The sequence below is a fragment of the Pogona vitticeps genome, chromosome 1 (assembly GCF_051106095.1).
Source record: "Pogona vitticeps strain Pit_001003342236 chromosome 1, PviZW2.1, whole genome shotgun sequence".
Lineage (NCBI taxonomy): Eukaryota > Metazoa > Chordata > Lepidosauria > Squamata > Agamidae > Pogona > Pogona vitticeps.
The window spans coordinates 219327302-219345799 of NC_135783.1; the positions used below are offsets into that span (position 1 = coordinate 219327302).

General features: G+C 40.2%; 1 long non-coding RNA gene across 1 annotated transcript in view; it reads left to right on the forward strand.

Moving 5' to 3' along the window:
- Window positions 1-18498, forward strand: part of LOC144583317 (uncharacterized) — a 21810-nt gene continuing 3312 nt past the window's right edge. The window contains exon 1 of the long non-coding RNA XR_013537039.1: window positions 1-16879. This is a non-coding gene — a long non-coding RNA (uncharacterized LOC144583317). The remainder of the gene's footprint in view (window positions 16880-18498) is intronic.

An 18498-nucleotide genomic window follows, 5' to 3' on the forward strand; every position in this document is an offset into this window, starting at 1 on the left:
GCCAAGAGTTTGCTACGCTGGAAAGTTTGAGAAGAACATCACACAGAGACAAGCTGCTGTCTCTACAAAAGAGAATTTTTTTAAGAAGAGGGGGAGAGAGAGAGAGAGAACCCAAAACATTATGACTGGGAAACACAAATATTGCTTGCCTTTGGGAAAACACTGAGATTTTACAGGATTCATATTCTATTTCTACATGTATTGTCCTCCATGTACAAGAGCGATAATGGGAAGTGGGGGCAGAAAGTGCTGGATGTTTGTGTTTGAACAGACTGTCTGCTCACTCCTTCCCGTACTGAGAACAAATTCTACAGCTGAGAATGTGCTCAGAGGCACCCTTATCCTTTACGCTCAGAAGATGACATATTATTGTAAATTCTTTCTAACACCACTGACAGCACTAGATTTAATGAGCTTTAGTGAAATCTACTCTGTCTCTGAATTTCTGAGGATCCTTCAAATAACAAGGTAGGGCTAAAAGGAATGGCATTATTATCCAGTGTGCTGTTTTAGAAACTGATACCTTTGCTAAACCCATCTGTAGAGTTGTTTCATAACCTTTTTAGCAATCTCCACCACCCAAACTCTTCACATACAGTTCAGACAACTCCCCCTTCCAGGAATCATTGTTCATGCCATCAAATATTTTCTTAGAAGAATATGAAGGCCTACCAAAGCTCATGTGTTACCAACAGATAATCTGGCCAGGAGCAGCTGAGGACTTCAGAACCTCCAGAACACCTCTGGGGCTGTCAAAAACAACACTCTTGTGCTGGAACTGTATCAGCAGGGGCAAACCTTCTGACATACTTCTAGCAAAGACAACATGCAGGATGTATTACCATCTGTCTTGACTGACTTTGTGGCTGATATGAATTCAGCCAAATCTGTTGGCTACCTCACACCATGATGGATTCACTTGATCACTCAGAGAAAGAGAAAGGAGATAAGCGGATGCTGCCAAACCTGCAGCAGAGAGAAACATCAGTGGTCAGTTTGAATAGCTTCATGCCACCATAGAAAACTATTAAAGGTTTCAATTCATCCCCAAGAAAGCATTACTTTTGCACCGGAAAATAAAATAGACAAGAATTTGTCCAGCTCTTTATAATTCATTACAGGTGTTTTTTTTCCCTCTCCCCTAAGCACAGCCTTCGGGTTATTCTTCCTCTCATGGGAGACATAGACTACTATATTATTCATTTCCATAGCAATTATTTGTTTCACGTACAGCTACATGCCTGAATCAGAAACAGTAAAATGTGAATATATATCTAAATAATGAAAATACTGAGGTGTAGTTTTTCGTGTTTAACGTAACACAAGGGAATGCACTTTTACAGCTGCCTAGTAAATGCTATAAACTGATGTTTGCAACTGCTGTGACTCAGAATTAACTCCTAACAGAGATAGCTAAACTAACAAACTATTTAAACAAAAATAAATATCCTACTTTAAAGCGGGAACTATTTTTATCATTTTTTGAACAGATCATGTTTTAATAGGGTAGAACAGAGGTAAGCCACAAATAAGGCAATAACCAACCCACTCTAAAATATATATGGTGATGGTTGCATAACATACTGAGTTGCATCTAGACTAAGTCACTTACAATAAAACTTATGTTAGAACCACTGAAATCAGTGGATCCTAACATGAGACTCTTCCTAAAGGGGTGTTTTTTGCACATTCTGAAACCTGAGGACCTTCTGCTTGGGGTAAGTGGGAGAGAAAGCTTCACTTTTCCATAATCCCAAAACTCAGTTCCCAAACCTGGGGTTGCATTGGTCTTTCACTTCAGTTGTTATTTCCCACATTGCTGGTTACTGCTATCGTGTTAAACCAGCAGGTACAAGATGAGTCCTCTCAGCCAAAACACTTCAAACTGAATCCCTTGCTTTAAGACCATCTCAAGACTAACTGTTTCATGAGCATCACTTTCCCCATGTGAAATGCTTTTACATTTTAGCAAAGTGAAACCTTACCCTACTCTAGGAAGATGTTGTACTACTAGATCAATCAAATGCAAAAAAAAAAAAAAGCACCACCGTGTAAATTTTGGAAGTTTTGAGAACATCTCTTTGGACAGAAGAGGAAGGGAGAAAGCTTGGACAACTGGAAGCTGAAATGGTGCATAAAAGAGGATTCTGGAGAAATCAGGGATGAAAAGTCTTATCCGCCATAACACACATATGCAGAATGACAATCAAAGGCACATTCAATAGTAAAACAAGTAGGTGAAGAAAAATCAGACATATGTCAGCAGACCTTAAAGAAGTTTTTTAAACAAGGAATTCAGTATCATGGAAATTGATGAAGAAAACAGTGAAATTACCTTAACATTATCAAGTTCTGAAAAGTAAATCTGATAAGTACTGCTAAAAATGCCATCCATACAGCAATATAATAAAGAAAACTCCCCTAGTTGTAGCTAATCTAAGCCCCACTGAATTCTAAGTTTCATAGTATGACCAATTCTGCATCAAACTCATAGTATCAGACACTCCTGGACAGAAGGAAATCCCACAGTTAGAAAGCTTATGAATGCATGTTCAGGAACTCTAGGCATAAATTCAGATACACTTTCCTCATCCATGCTCCCTCACACAGTTATTCACATATTATCCCCTTGTTTATTCAAGGTTCACGCAGGATTGGGGTTGTATCCTGGTTTCAATTCTTTAATTGATTCCCATTGTTAAATATGAGATTTGTTTTATGGTGTTCTACTGTTGTGCAATTGATTATGAAACCATTCTAACATTTTTGTGAAACTACATGGCAGTATACATATTTCAGAAATTAAAGAATGACAAATGTGAATCAAAAGCCAAAATAAAGTGAACTTTTTCATTTTTAGACACAGCCACAGCATGCCACAGTCTCTTGAGAGGAGGCATTCTCTCATTTCTGAAAAGAATGATTTCTTAACAAAGAAGAAGCCATTTGTTAACAGAAGTCATTCTCCTTCGTAGGAGAAGAGGAGGAAGAGGCAGAAGCACAAATAGATTTTTAAGGATATACCTCCAGGATAATAGACATTTTCAAAACATCCCCTCTCTTGTTAGTTCAGGTTACCTTTTAATCAAATTAGTTGGTTTGCCTTCTAAATATTGGTGCAGTTTATATATTAGATTAATGAATAAATATTCGTTCGTTTAGTCGTGTCTGACTCTTCGTGACCCCATGGACCAGAGCACGCCAGGCCCTCCTATCTTCCACTGCTTCCCGTAGTTGTGTCAATTTCATATTGGTTGCTTTGCAGACACTGTCCAGCCATCTCATCCTCGGTCGTCCCCTTCTCCTCTTGCCTTCACACTTTCCTAACATCAAGGTCTTTTCCAAGGAGTCTTCTCTTCTCATGAGATGGCCAAAGAATAAATATTAGATTAATATAATATAATCAACAGCTTCCTTTGTTCAGCTCTTTATTGCTTATTTTGTAGGCCTCCATAAAGGCTCCATTACAAGAGGGCTATTCAATGGAATGTCTACATATTTTGCCTACCATTCAGAGCAGCTGGATTGTAAACAAAATTATATTTCAGAGGAGAAATTATATTTATCATTCAATTGTAAAATTGTCAATTCATGTGACAAATCACATGAATTGCCTTTATTGGAGTTTTATTTGCAACCTCACAGACTGCTTATGGTCTGTGCTGACTGGGAAAGACTCTTCTGGGCTGAGGTGGTTATTTACACAGCACTAACTAATAATTCCTTCCAGTCTGGTCTCGTTGCTTCCAATGGTTCCTTCCAGCCTGGTCTCCAAAATGGTCAACCAGGCGTCTGTGGGAGGCCCACAACATGTCATGCATGCTCTCGCACTCTCCAGTTTGTGCATCTCAGCAGCTGCCATTCAGAAGCATACTGTCTTTTAGCTTGAAATGATCTATTGACAATCATAACTACTAGCCATTGATCACGATATCTTCCATGAATTTGTCTGATAAGCTTTTCAAACCTTCAAAGTGGTGCACAACACTACATTTTGTGGAAGCAAATTCCACAGTTTAACTGTGCACTATCAAAAGACGTGCATGGGTGGTTTTCCTTTTATCCAAGGAAAAGATTCAGTTCCAATGGATAACCCAGGTTCTGGTACTATGGCAGATGAAGAAATAATTCTCCCTTTTTGCCATAAGACACAAAATGTTATTCACCTCTTTTATATCTCCCTTGCTTGCCATTTTTCCAAGCTAAAGTGTGTGAAACCTTTTTATCTCGGCCCAGTCACTACAGATAACCATGCATCCATTCCTCATAGCAGAATTCAATATTCCTGAGCATAAAGGTTGAATTCCAAACTTAATTGTTAAGAGTTTGTATCTGAAATGTGCATCTGAGCCTTGCTCGTGGGACTGGGTGTAGGATTATGCTTTGGGCTCTGTCTGGAGGAAAAGAGATAATAAAAAGAGATGAAAAGATAAAGGCAAAAACATTAAAGATACGATTGCATCTTTGAAAATTATGAAGTAAAAGGAGAAAAATTCCAAAGAAGGATTGTTTTATTAAATATTATCCAGTAATGTTATGTTGAGTGGGGAGGTCCCATGTCCTGGAAGTAAAGCTTATATAGAAAAATTAGCCAGCACCACACTGGATGCTGATGACAACATAAATATAAGTTTATCCAGAAGCATTAGAGGTTCATGCAAAACCATGTAAACCCAAACAGGATTTAGAGCTTGTGGTCAGATCAAGAAACCAAAACTAAAACAGTTTGTTTATCCAGCCAAGTATTACAGCCTGACAGGAGTTTGTAGACTTTTTGTCAAATGAATTTATTTATTTCAGAATTATTTTAAAATTACAGACCAGTTTAAAGGCGAAGAAAATGATGTGTATGCATGTTTGGGAACATTTCAATATATAAACAGTTGCCTTTGTCATAGCTTTTTATTGCTTATTTTGTAGGCCTCCACAAAGGCTCCATGATAAGAGGGCTATTGGGTGGAATTTCTACAGATTTCGTCTCCCTGTTCAGGGCAGCTGGTTTCTTTCCTCTCAGAGGAGAAAGTATATTTATCACTCCAACAGTGACTCGAAACAAACAGGAAGTCTTCATCAGCAGACTCCTGGGCAAAGCAGATACTAAGGTACTGGCAGAAAGGAAACAGGTCTCTCAGGCTGTGGAACAGAGACTTTTAAAAGTATATATTTCAGAGAGCTAGATTAGACAGAGCCGTAAAATTATTTCAAACTGGCTTTTCTTTTCTTTTTTCCACCAAGAAGAGACATTTCCCAAAAGGCTGCAACCGCGTCCTCTTACTGAGTTTCCCTTATGCATTTCACTTTGCCTGAGGAATGTGACCTGGATACCAAGGGGCCAATACTTTTGGTCAACCTATGTGCCAAAGAGGAAACGTGAGGCAAAGTGTTCTAATGGTTCTCTCTCTCTCTCTCTCTCTCTCTCTCTCTCTCTCTCTCTCTCTCTCTCTCTCTCTCTCTCTCTCTCTCTGCCCCCCCGCCACCCGCTTTTGATGCAGCTGCTGTGAGGAAAACCACTTCTTCCACCCACGAGAGTTCTCCGACCAATTACTTCATGTAAATATAAAATTAGGCCAATAAAGTCTATCATCTTGTAGGTTTAAGGCAGGAAAAATAGCAGTTATTAAAATAAATATTACTCCTAGACGATTATTTTTAAAACAACGTGTTGGACGGCAGTGGTCATTATTGTTCGCTGAGACATAATCTCTGAGGGTGACTGGAATGCGTCTGAAGAATGGAAGTACATTGGCTGCTAAAACATACATAAATAAATGTTAACAACCCATGGGCCAACACGGACTTTTCAGATCCTTATCTTCTGTTGAACACAGAATCTTATCCTATATAGCTCAGTTAATACTGCTTTATTATTTTGATGTGCTTGTGTATGAATGATATTTCAATATTCTCTGGACAACAGGGAGAGCTTGTTCATAAAATCCTTTGTCTTGCTTAAGTTATGTGAGAATTTACTCTTCCCTGCTCCAGTAGTAGAATAATCAGATTGACAGAGCATAAACTTTCAGCACAATTCTTTGGATGATTTTCTGGAAGTAAGTCAATGTATTCACCATGAATACTTCCAAAGAGGCATATTCAGATATTGAAGACTTAGACTAGATTTAAGGATGTGAGGCCTTCCTTTGTTTGGAAGAGTTCCCAGTTTTTTGATTCCACTCTGTGGAGCACCACCTTTTGCCAAATTTTGTGGTGGAAAAAGACTCTGCACATCAGATATTGCTATAGAGGAATCAGTGTGGCACCTCCTTCTCAGAGGTAAATGATACACTAAGCCACAATTGCCACAGAAATCTTGGGGCTTGCACACATGACCAAGGTCTCAAAAGGAGCAAAAAGAAAAAAGGCAGCACCTTGCATATTTATGGGAGCAAGTGCTGTTACTTTCCCTTTCTAGCAGCCCCCAGATGTGGTGAAATGTTTCAAATTTTTTTCCATTTTGGATCATTTCAGCTGTGCCTCTTTTGTTTTTTGTATTTTTTTTATGTAGCACCCCTTTCCTTTTACATGAAATGAAAAGCCCCTTTCAGGTTTCCCATTTGGGCTTCCCGATTCATTTCTTCTTGCAGTCCAAAAGTGCAAAAGAATCCTTTAAAACTATATTCCAAAAAAGAAGAGGTAAGGCAACGGAGAATCAATCTACAGTACTCCAAAAGCAGGCAAAAGTGAAAAATTAAAATCATTATCAGACCCTATCCAGGCACTGCTATATATTATCTGCTATATATGATCACATTCAAAACAGTAATGTGAGTTCAGTGCCACCTACGCAGCACAACAGTTTCATATACCTCTCTTTCATAAACATGAATCATCTGTGTTTTAGAGGCTCTATTTTGGCAATCACCAAAAGAACAGTGGGTCTTTCATTTAATTACAAAAAGGGCCGATCTCTAGTGAGCTGATGACAGTGTTGAGCAGGGCTTGCAAAGATGATGAAAATTTGGGCCACAGACTGTCCACAAGATGTGTGTGCCTTCATGCCCGTTTCCCTGCTGTCCTTATCCCCAATTAGAGAATGAAGATAAAAGATATTCTCTCCATCATCACATCCTACAATAAGAGTTTAAGAAGAACCCTGTTGGTGACAACAGAGGCTTTTTAAAATAAAGATTAGTTCTTCATTATTATTTTTAAAACTTCTTGTTGGAGAGTGGTGGTCATCATTATGGAGGCTCTGAGGTCACTGCTCAACAGCCAAAGGCTGCAATTCTCTGTGTAAAATTATCCCTTCCCTTATGCATTAACTATTTAATGATGGTATGTGGGGGTATGGTCATTGTTGGGCAGGAAAAAAATCTAACCCTACCAAATGCTTTGACTATCCTTCAGATGCTCACTTCTGCTATGAACCTCTCACTTTTATAAGATGCACTAGAGGTAACCCTTATATGTCTGCACAATTGTAAAAAGCACTTGTAAAAAATCAAAAAGAAGATAATTAAGTGGCAGGGAAGTGTGGCAGGCCATATCCAGGACTTTGAACATTGTACATTTTTCATCCGTTAAAATCTCCAACAGTGGCAAAACAATTACAAAGAAACAACAATATATCACACAATTTTTCTAAGAGATACAGGGAACGGGACATTCCAACTACATTTGATTTTTCTGGAAAACAACTTTAAAACAAGTAATATTTACAAAGCTAGTCCTACTGTTTTTTGCTCCCTTATCCAACTGCCTCCTTATTCATTATGCATCTACATTTAGGAAAAGGCATTAAACAAACATACAGATTCTTATGGTTGACAGTCATGTGTCCATGTGCTTTGCTGCATTCAGGTAAGCTGCACTTGCCCAGGGCTTTTCAAGTGGACCTGCTAAGTACATATACATATATTTGTTGCATGTGTTAATTTAAATGGAGGTCACACTTCATACCTACTGTGCTTTTCGTGTGCAAAAACTGTGGTGTTTGAAGCTATCTATTGTAAAGCTGCAAGCATTATGATGAGAGGCCACATATTTTAAATTCTGTATCTAAGAGATTGATTTGATAGGATAACAAGGAGGGTGATGTGTGCACGTCTTGTTCAACTCAGTAACAACAAAAGTCTAAAATAACGGGCCACTGTATGTCTCTTTCTCGCTCTCTTTTCAGCTCAGTGTTTACAGAAAACCCACAGTGCCAGCTTGAGACTGGCAAGGCAACTAACACTGTACACAGAAGCTGGGTAGAGAATTTATTTTTTTAGTAGAAGAATATTTCAATGTCCATTTCAAAGATGAATAACACTTTTAAGGTGAGGGAAGGGTATTCTTCCCTCTACCTCTTATTTGTTTATCTTTCATTAATGAGAATATTTTTTTCTCTCCCCCAATTTCTCCTTCTCTTTTTGCACTTTCGTTTAGCTTTCTCCATTGTAAATAAACAAAACTGAGGTAAATTTTAGGGATTATATAAAAATAATATCATTATCTTATAACATAATGTGTCATCAAAGCCCCAAAGGGCCAAACATATATAAAAAAAGGAAACAACCTGCTTCATACTAAATGAACACCACAATTTACGTCCTATAAAATGTGTTGGCAGTAGTGTCAGCAGGGCAGGGCTCTGGGACAGACATCCAAGCCCCCCGCCCATACAGAATGAGCAGGGGGATCCCACACAAAAAGGCAGCAGGGCAACCTTACCATGCATTGAGTGAAGTGATACACATTACCATCTAAACAAGGGAGGGACTCTGTCAGGCCATCATATCCAGGGTCTAAAATTACCTACATTATACCATCTAAAGATGGGGAACCCTATAAGACCATTACATCCAAGGTCTAAAATTATCTCACCGCGACTGCAACTCCCAGAAGCCTTCACCACTACTATGCTGGCAAGGGCATCTAAGAGCTGCAGTCCAAGAATGTCTGGGGACCCAAATTTGGAAACCATTGCACTAGAAGATCAGCCCAATTTATCATTCTGGAAGACACCAGTAGCACCAATTCTGAGTTAATTCTCCTCACAGCATTTAGTTTTGATTAAATAAACAATCATAAAGACATTTTATGGAGCAAACATCCTACATATTCCCTACAAGTGTTCCCACAGAGTCATTCAATAGCTAGTGGTTTCCAAAACCTAAAAGGGGCAGACAAGCCCTAAATGCCAAAACATGGCATTGAGCCATAATAATATGGGCCTGAAACTCTCCTTGATTGTGGAAAATTGGATACTTAGCCACCTGGAGTCATTATTTTTAGCCTATTGTAATTCTCCTTTGAACAACCTACAGTAGGCATGAAGAAAATTGCCACTCCCTATTTATATTTGAACTTGTCCACAATAGGCATGCATTCTGACTGTTCCTTAGGGATCATGCATTGTAATGCCTTGCCCTGGCCTACAGGAATCTACAAACTCCAAGGAGAAGTAGGGTTATGCAGAAACATTTGTCCATGAGGCCTTTTGAGCAACAGCCAGTGTTTTAGGAGGCGTATAAATAAGCTTGCTCCAAACCAACAGTTAGTTACATAGACCTAACTATACAGTCCCCAGTCATCCTGGATTACTTTTGTGCACTCCTACAAATCCCTAAAGTTTGATCTTGTATTTTTTTTGGAGTTAGAAATGGTGAAAGTAAAAAACAAGAGCAGCAAACAACAAACAAACAACTTGGCACCGGTGGTTGTAGCAAAAGAGAGAAGCACCAAAGCAGGAGACTGACTACTCAAGTCTCAATGAAACGAAAAATCTCCTGTGAAAGCTCCAATCCCAGAGCCCCTCTGGAGGACTCAGTCCAACCTCACCACACTCTCTCTATATTCTTGTCTATTCAATTGAGCAGCCATTTCACATCCAGGCACAGCAAGGGAGGGTGCTACATCTTGTACTACACTGACCATGTTCTAAATGTTCTTCCTTTTTACCTAGGGCTCTCTCTCGCTCTCTCGCTCTCTCTCTCTCTCTCTCTCTCTCTCTCTGTGTGTGTGTGTGTGTGTGAATGTGGATGAATGTCTGACTCAAAGCAGCGCTAAGCACTTATCTCCCTTTCCCCATCCCATCATCAGATTAGATTGGATGGTGCAGTACTTCTACTGAGAAAGGCAGGCTTGGCCACATGCTATTTTGTGTAGTTACAGCTTATCCCTATGAGATATGGACACAGGGATAAATCCACCATTAGTCCTACCCAAAATAGTCCCATTGAAATCAACAGGACCTATATGAATATAACTCATTCATCCCGTTCATTTCAGTGGGTTCACTGGGAGGGGCCCACAGGTCTAGAGGCCTGCCCAGGTCTCAGAAAGGTACACTGTTCAATTTTTTCTGGGTATTTTACAAGACAGACTTGTTTTGTTTTCTTTCATTTTCAGGTCAGTTCTAGTTTGTTCAGGGTTTTCAGGACTTTTTTCATTCCTAAAACAAGCTTGAGGATGAGAAATAGCCTTTAAAAGGTGCTGCACTTTCAGAGGGCTCAGAGGAGTTGATGGGTAATTTTTATTTGGAAAAAAAATTCAACATACAAGAGGTCAGAGGCTTTTGAGGGGTCCTGGCAGGCTGCCCTGGGCTGTGCTTTGCGCACCTCCAATTTAGTCCAGAGTGTCACCCCATAAGTTGGCACTGACCTTAGATACAACTGATTCTTATTGCTATTGCTGCTTACTACATTTCTATCCTATTCTTCTTCTAAGGATTCCAGTGTATCACACATAATTCCTGTGATTTTATACTCTTAATAGCCTTTAAGTCTAATGCATTTTAGATTAAATGGCAAGGACCAGCCATTGCTGAGTGAGGACCCAGGTCATCTATCCCCTTGTGTGACACTGGGCTATAGCGCATTGACTTTGTGACAAAGATGGGCAATATGTGGCCCTCCAGACGTTGCTGCGCTATGGCTCCTCACTACAGATCCTGCCAGCAGAGCTCATGGTGAGCAATGCTAAAACCTGCAATCCTGCAATCTCTCTCTCTCTCTCTCTCTCTCTCTCTCTCTCTCTGCCTGTTCTGGCTTACTGGTGGAAAGAAATATGATCCCCCCTCGTGGATTACAGAACAGGCCGAGGCAGAATCAAATACATATGTTTCCTCACAGGAGGGTAATGTGTGTGACAGCCCAGAAAGACTCCAAAATTGCAGCGCTCCTGCTCAGCATTCTATTCTGGGGTGTATGTCTATTGACCTCTCTCCACACCAGCACCACCGCTCTAGAAATGTCTTCTTCCCATTGTTGTGCCATTTTGGAGCATTCGTGTTGTGCCATTTAGGGGTTTAACTTCCCATTCCAATCACAAGTTCTCCGTGGGCCACATTAAGTTCCCTACCTCATGCCCAGACTGCATATGGGAAAAGCAGGCCACCCAGCTGAACTGACACAGATGGAGAGAGGAGATCACTCAGCTGGAAAATGTATCCTGCCAGCTACAGCACATTTCTCTGCAGAAAGTGTACAAGCGGGACAATTTGTCCAGATTCTCTAGTGGTAGGATTAGAATGGCGAAGAAGCCGCTCAACCTGAGAGAGAAGAAATCGGTAACTCTATTTAGTAGCAGAATCTATAACTCCTTTTTTAAAATGACACATACAAACCTGTGTGTTTCTACTGACAATTTTAAGTTTCTACTAATTTAGGAGTATGTATATATGTAAGGTCTCTCAGGACTGTCCCAAGATTTTAAGCTATTTTGGAAAAGAAGTCACTTTCCCTCTCCCTCTCTGCCACCCACCCTCTACCCATAGAATGAACAAAAGAGACAGGGAGAGAGAGAGAGAGAGAGTCGTGCAATAGGCAGCAAGAGCGATCTCTTTAAGAGACAGGTTGCAACCTCCACCTCTACTTTGTGGGTGGGTGAGGTTTCCTTGTCAGATCCACCTCAAACTCTTTTGAGAAGTACCATGCTATGCACAGTTGTTACATTCCTACGGAGCTCTGTGTTGTCATATAGAGGGGTAAACGAAGGCTTTAAAAGCACTCGGCTGAGTAATCTTTGGGGCAAGGTACCTTGCATTTCATTGTGAGCATCTTTCTCCTCACTTAAAGAAGGTGGGATGCACTTAGTACACAAAGGCAGTTAAATTATTTGGGTACTTAAAACCAAAAAAAAAAACCCCATGGACCTCTCCTATTTCCCAAATTAAATAAATAAATAATATTTTATTGAATAAATGAATAAGCAAATAAATAAATCAAAAATATAGAGTGATGGACTAGGGGTCTGGGTTCCAATCCCCCCCTTGACCATGGAAACTCACAGGGAAGGGACTGGTAAAACCAAATATCTCACCTTGAAATCCCTGTTAGGGTCGCTAGAGTCAGTTCCGACTCGACAACACAGCACACACAAATACACATACAGTATGTACACACACATATAAAACCAATAGCCCCAGGCAGTCACTGCACTCTTGCTTCTTAAAATAAACCCAAAAAATCTTCATTCAAAAAGATGTGGCTACTTTATTTAATATGTTTTAGTGCACTTAGTAACTCAAGTTCTCTGGGCACACTGGACAGTACTGAAAGAATCTAAACTTAACATACCGTGAAACAATAAATAAATGCACAGGAGATAAAATGAAATATATATATAAGCACCTATGCCATCTTCTTGGGCACTAAAACATCAAGCAATGAAAGAACACAATTTTTGCCCTGAAAAATTGGGGCTAAAATCCTATTGCGCATTTACACTGGTGGAAGGGAAACAATATATCTTGTACTGGGAAGTTTCTGCTAAAGAACAAGTTGCTGCTTGGATTCCTGGTCATTTGCTAAGCCACTTGGCTCAGTGTCTTGGTGCTGAATAATCTGAATGGGCACTTGCTAATTAGTGGCAAGTTGCTGCAAGTTACAACATTTCCCTTCTGCCAGCATAACTACACAACAGGATTTTGCCTTTATCTTTGTACTGTTTAATTGCCAACGTGCACAGAGAAATAATAATCATAGTAATGCATTGCTGTTATTTTTGTCCTGTTTTCTTACATGCCCATCCTCCTTTTCCATTACTCTTGATTGAGAAACCAGGTCCGAATACAACTTTTCTGTGGGGCCTTCTCCTTTGTCCTGTAAATAATCCATGCCTCTTCTGGACAGCAGCGCAGATGGTCAGTCCAGCATTGGTTTGTTCAGAACCCAAGCCTCTTAGCATTCCAATAGTTTATGTAAGGTTTTAGATGTCTCAGACAAACACAGGAAGAGCTATGCAAACAAACATTATGGTGAAAAGGCACAACGGGAGATACAGGATGGTATAACTATGACACAGATTGCAAAGAGTGAAAAGAAATACTGTCATTATATTGCCACGCTTCCCTGTCACAGAGCTCAAATGAGACAGCCATTGCTTTTCTCTTTCTGACCACCACCATCCTTCCCAGCACTGGTGGCAAAATGTGAGTACAGAACAAAATGTAATGGAGGCTAGGAAGAACTGTGCTGCCTCAGGGGCAGGATTGCAACAGGGAAGTCAGAAGAACCCTTGTTTTAATGGTGAAAGGAAAAAAATATACCGTATAGACTGCATACTGTAAATATACTGTAAAATATACTGTATACAGTAAGGCAAGCCTTCCTACAATTGAAGTTCAAAAAAAGCCAAAGCTTTTGTGTGTTTTTTTTTTGGTTTTTTGTTTTGTTATTTGAAAATGACAACTATATTACAAAATAAAATGTAATATAGCAAGTAGGCAAGTTCATGGTTTATTGAGCAAAATCATCCTCATCTTCCATATAGGCCACAGCCCAGTAGTAATTTAATCATTGTGTGTCGTCAAGTTGATTCTAACTTATGGCAACCCTTTCCAGGGTTTTTCTTTGTTTGGTTTTGTTTTTAGGTAGAGAATATATAGAAGTGGTTTGCCATTCCCTCCTTCCGGGGGTGTTCTTGCCCAAGGCTAGCTCTTCTCTCTGGAGGCACAGTGGGGAACTGAACTCCCAACCTCAAGCTCCCCAATCAGATATCTAAGCCACTGAGCTGGCCCTTGTGATTTCCAAGGAAATGGTCACAGGACCAGTCCCTAGCATCTCCAGTTTAAATATTCAGTGCCAATCTGGAGCCCTCCACATGTTTTATACAATTCCCACCGTCCCAACCATTGGCATGTTGGCTGGAGTTTTAAAGCCAAACATCACGAAGAAACGAAAAGCTGAGCTGGAAGCCTACAGTGCAAACATAAAGTCTTCTTCCTTCCATAGGTTCCTGGAGAGTTACTGTATGTGGACCAGACAGTATTGGGCTAAATGAACAGCCAGCCAAATATCATATAAATAAGGAATGTTTGTTTGTGTTTATCTGTGTCTGTTCTTTAAGAGTTTCTAGGTTTAAGAGCTTCTCATCCAAAGCATCTGTCAAAGAAGCACTCTTTGTAACTGAGTAGGAAGGGTTTATATTTTACCAGGTCCTTGGGCACTAAGGAAGCCCAGAAATCCAGAGTCAACAGTGAAAGCACTGCAACGTAATAAAAATGCATTCAACATTTTATTTTCTGTCCCTGGAAATGTGTCCTCATTACAACCCCTCTCTGGCTAACCATTCTCCATAATGGTTTCTTTTGGGTAAAGTGTATAAGCAGAAGGGAAACTGAGGCATCCACACAGAAGCTGACAAAACGATTTTCTCCTCTTGAGAGTTTGTACAAAAGTAAACATATTTACTCCATGTGTGCTATTAGGTTTCTTATGAAAACATTCTTAAGTAGTGAATCATGTATGTGGTGGGCACAAGTAGTGTTTTCTGAATGCAGCCAGCTCCCAAACTTCTTTGTGTAATTTCTTCATTTTGTAACCTTTGTTTCTCTTTTGTTCCAGTGTATTCCTCATTGCCCAAGGACAAAGTCTTCTGTGATCAAACATCTAATATGAAGGCATGCGTATTTAGTTAGGTCGAAGTAGTGAGGACTTTCAAATTTGTTGACCTCACCTGCATATTGCGGTAGTGCTCTAGATTTTCTTACAGGCATTTCTAATCAGAGTCAACCCAAGTCATGTGGTAGACCTAAGTTGGTACACTGTACATTCCATGAAAAATGCAGTTCTGCCAGCCTCCCACTGAAAATTGCAAAGAATATTGGCTGGGTCATGTGAACTGGTGTTGCTAAGAACAAAGCTGTTCCAAATCTCTGCTTGGGTTCCTTGTGAAGTTAGTTTGGTCCTAGTTCCAGCACCGCAAGCACATATTCTGCTTCAGTGAACCCAATCCCTAAAGGACAAATAGGCTGTATTTCTTAGATCCAGATGTGGACAGGGTGATTTCCAACCCTTTAAGAATGATGCTAAATTATAAATATGGTTTTTCCACATGGACTGATGCAGCAATGCTAGAAGCCATACCTGTCAGCAAATGTGATTGGTTGGTTGGTTGGTTGGTTGGTTGGTTGGTTGGTTGGTTGGTTGGTTGGTTGGTTGGTTGGTTGGTTGGTTGGTTGGTTGGTTGGTTGGTTGGTTGGTTGGTTGGTTGGTTGGTTGGTTGGTTGGTTGGTTGGTTGGTTGGTTGGTTCTTTTCCCTCTTTGAAGAGACTTGAAAAAGTCAAATATCATCAAAGTGCTGCAACTCACATTGATGGTCCACTGGATTACCTGTGCAACCTGATCTGCCCCTTTGGTTGTCTTCTAGTGTTGCTGTTTGTATCTGGCTGCTTGGCTCCCCACTGGATTCTCACATACAGTTACCAGAGTTTTCATCCCTCTGTTTCCGAGTATCAGTCTAGCCTCTTTGAGTGACTGACCCAAAATATCTGAAGGAAGAATGTCATTTTAATCCTAATGCCAAAACCAGGGAGAAACTTTTACATTGTCTTCATTAACACAGGATGCTGGCTTGACATCATTTAACAGAAGACAATGCTCCCACTCTCGCTTTTGTTATTTAGCATTTGGAAGTTGTGAAAAAAAAACTTGGCTGAGTATGAAAGGAATTCAAAGACGCTACTCTGTGCCAACCAGAAGACATCAAAAATTCTCTTCTGTTTTTTCAACATTAGCAACTTAACTCACCTGATTGTGCTGCGGAGACAGAGGGACTGTTTTTATCAATGTACCTTCTCAACACTTCCTTCCTTTCTCAGCTGCTATTTAAATTGTGTGTGTATATGTTTTAAATCTCCCACACCCAAAGTAGTTCTGTGGCAAGTCTCAGCTTTAAGAGATGTGAAAGGAAAAAGCAAGGGGAAACCTTAAGCGGGGAAAAAATTCAAGAGGCCCTGGTTGCTCTGAAGGGACCAGGCAATCACATCCTTCTGTTTTTTCTTGAGAGAAAAATGGAAAAGAAAAGAAAAGAGAAAAAAGAGGAATGAAGGGGGGGATCCAAATGTCCCCTTAACTTTTCCTTATCAAGATAATCACTTCCAGCCTGGAAAGGATTTCTGAGGTACAAAGCAAAAGTGGTGGCGGTGGTGGCAATGAGGACGACAGCAATAACGACAACAACAATAAAGGGGTACATGATTAGAGTTGAACATCCTTGTCTGTTAAATTCCATTTCAGATAAATTGGGATCAGGGAGCCCTCTGAAAGTCAGTACACTAAAAAACATGAGCTGTTTCCTGCACTCAGAAGGGTAGGCAGCATGCGAGTAATGGGTGTGCAGAAGGAGATCTGCAGCGGTGTTATCTCTGACCTGCAGCTTAGCCCTTGTGTCTCAGCTGCCAAAAAGCTCCTATTCAGTGTTATGCTGAGTTCATCAATGCTCCACGTGTCAGGATCCTAACAGGAAAAAGCAGGACAGACACTCTGCTCTATTCAACTGCCTAGGGACCCCATGACAACTCAAATCCCCTTATAGACTGCCCCTATCAACGTGCAGCAGGTCAGAGCGCATAACCCTTCCAGAACCACAAGCCTCGGCCCACACCCTCCCCCCTCCCTTGTCAACGCTGTCACTTTTAAACTGAACATGGAGCCTTATCACCAAACCTGAAGTAAGTATGACAATTAAGATGGATTGTAAAAGCTGCCACCACGGCCGCCCACTGCTGCTGCTGCTGCTGAACAATTAACAATAACTTGGCAACATATCCCACCCAACTGTTTGGTGGTATGGCAAGAACTTTATCCCTGCTTAGGACTGCATTAACATATTCAGTACTGTAGCCTGGAAAGCATAATTCCTGAGATACAAACCCTTTTTTATTTTTACTTTAATTTTGTCTTTTCAGCAAAAAAGAATGTACAGTATGCATTTAAGCTGCAACATACAGACTGTATGTAGCAGGAGGGGGAGGACCTTTCTAACTGTATTTCAGGAGAGGTTCCCACTTGAGGAGCATATTCTTTTGTGTCTGCAGGTAAACCTCCCTTGACCAGGTGTTACTTCTCAATGAACCAAACCCTGAGTTTAACTCTCTGTAAGTATGCATAAGATCAGGCAGCAAGATTGTGCTCAGTCATGCCATGCTAGGAAGTTAAGTCCCATTGAATTCAGTGGAACTTGCTTTTGAGGAAGCATGCTCAATATAGTATTGCAAGAGCAAATGTCTTAAATAATGTAGTGTGCTGCAGAAAGAGTAATGTATGAAGCCACAATGGTACATTTTAATATGCTTTCTAAAAAGCGCAAATTGTTGTCTTTGTGAAAAAACATGTGCACATTTTCTTCATACTTGTCATCTGTTCTCACTGTTACTATTGCAATAAGACTCAACCAGACACACACATATAAACACAAACTCATGACACATATTTTTTAAAATGTTTAAAAAGAAGCAAAAAAAAAAAAACCAAACAAACCACCCTGTTTTCTTCTTTACATGGACCTTTCTTCATGTTTCCACAGATTTTTAATGTAATCTGCCAAGTAAATTGCTTTCTGGTTGAAAAGAACAGGGGATACTCTAGCTGCAACCAGCTTTTATATATGGGGTGGGGGGGCAGGGACGAGAGAGAGAGAGAGAGAGAGAGAGAGAGAGAGAGAGAGAGAGAGAGAGAGAGAGAGAGAGACTAATCTCAGCCCCTTTCATTGTTGTTGTTTTTTTAAAAAACATTGTGTGTATCTGCAAAATCTGCTTGGGTGGAGGAAGAAGCAAAGATTGTTCTGCAATAGCCAAGACATTGTCCTCTTTGACATCTGTGTTGCTGATGGAGAGGATATCCTGCCAAATGTAATAAGACAACTGTGTGAGCCACCTTTGTAAAGAGAGGCACTACTCGTTGATTTGTGCCCAGCAGGAGAACATGCTGGTTCTTTCAGTCCTTGGCTGCATCCTTTAGGCGCAGAAGAAATCCCAAAGAAAGAAAGAAAGAAAGAAAGAAAGAAAGAAAGAAAGAAAGAAAGAAAGAAAGAAAGAAAGAAAGAAAGAAAGAAAGAAAGAAAGAAAGAAAGAAAGAAAGAAAGAAAGAAAGAAAGAAAGAAAGAAAGAAAGCCCTTTTAAGGGACTAGTTCCATACTGGGAGGTGGAGGGGTGATGGCATATGAGAGTAGCAAATGCAATTTTGCATACAATGTATTCCTTGATAAAAACCCGGCAGAGCAACGGATTAAACCACCTGGTGGTTTTGGCAAAGGGAAAAGGAACCGGGAGGGGGGGGGGGAATCTTCAGA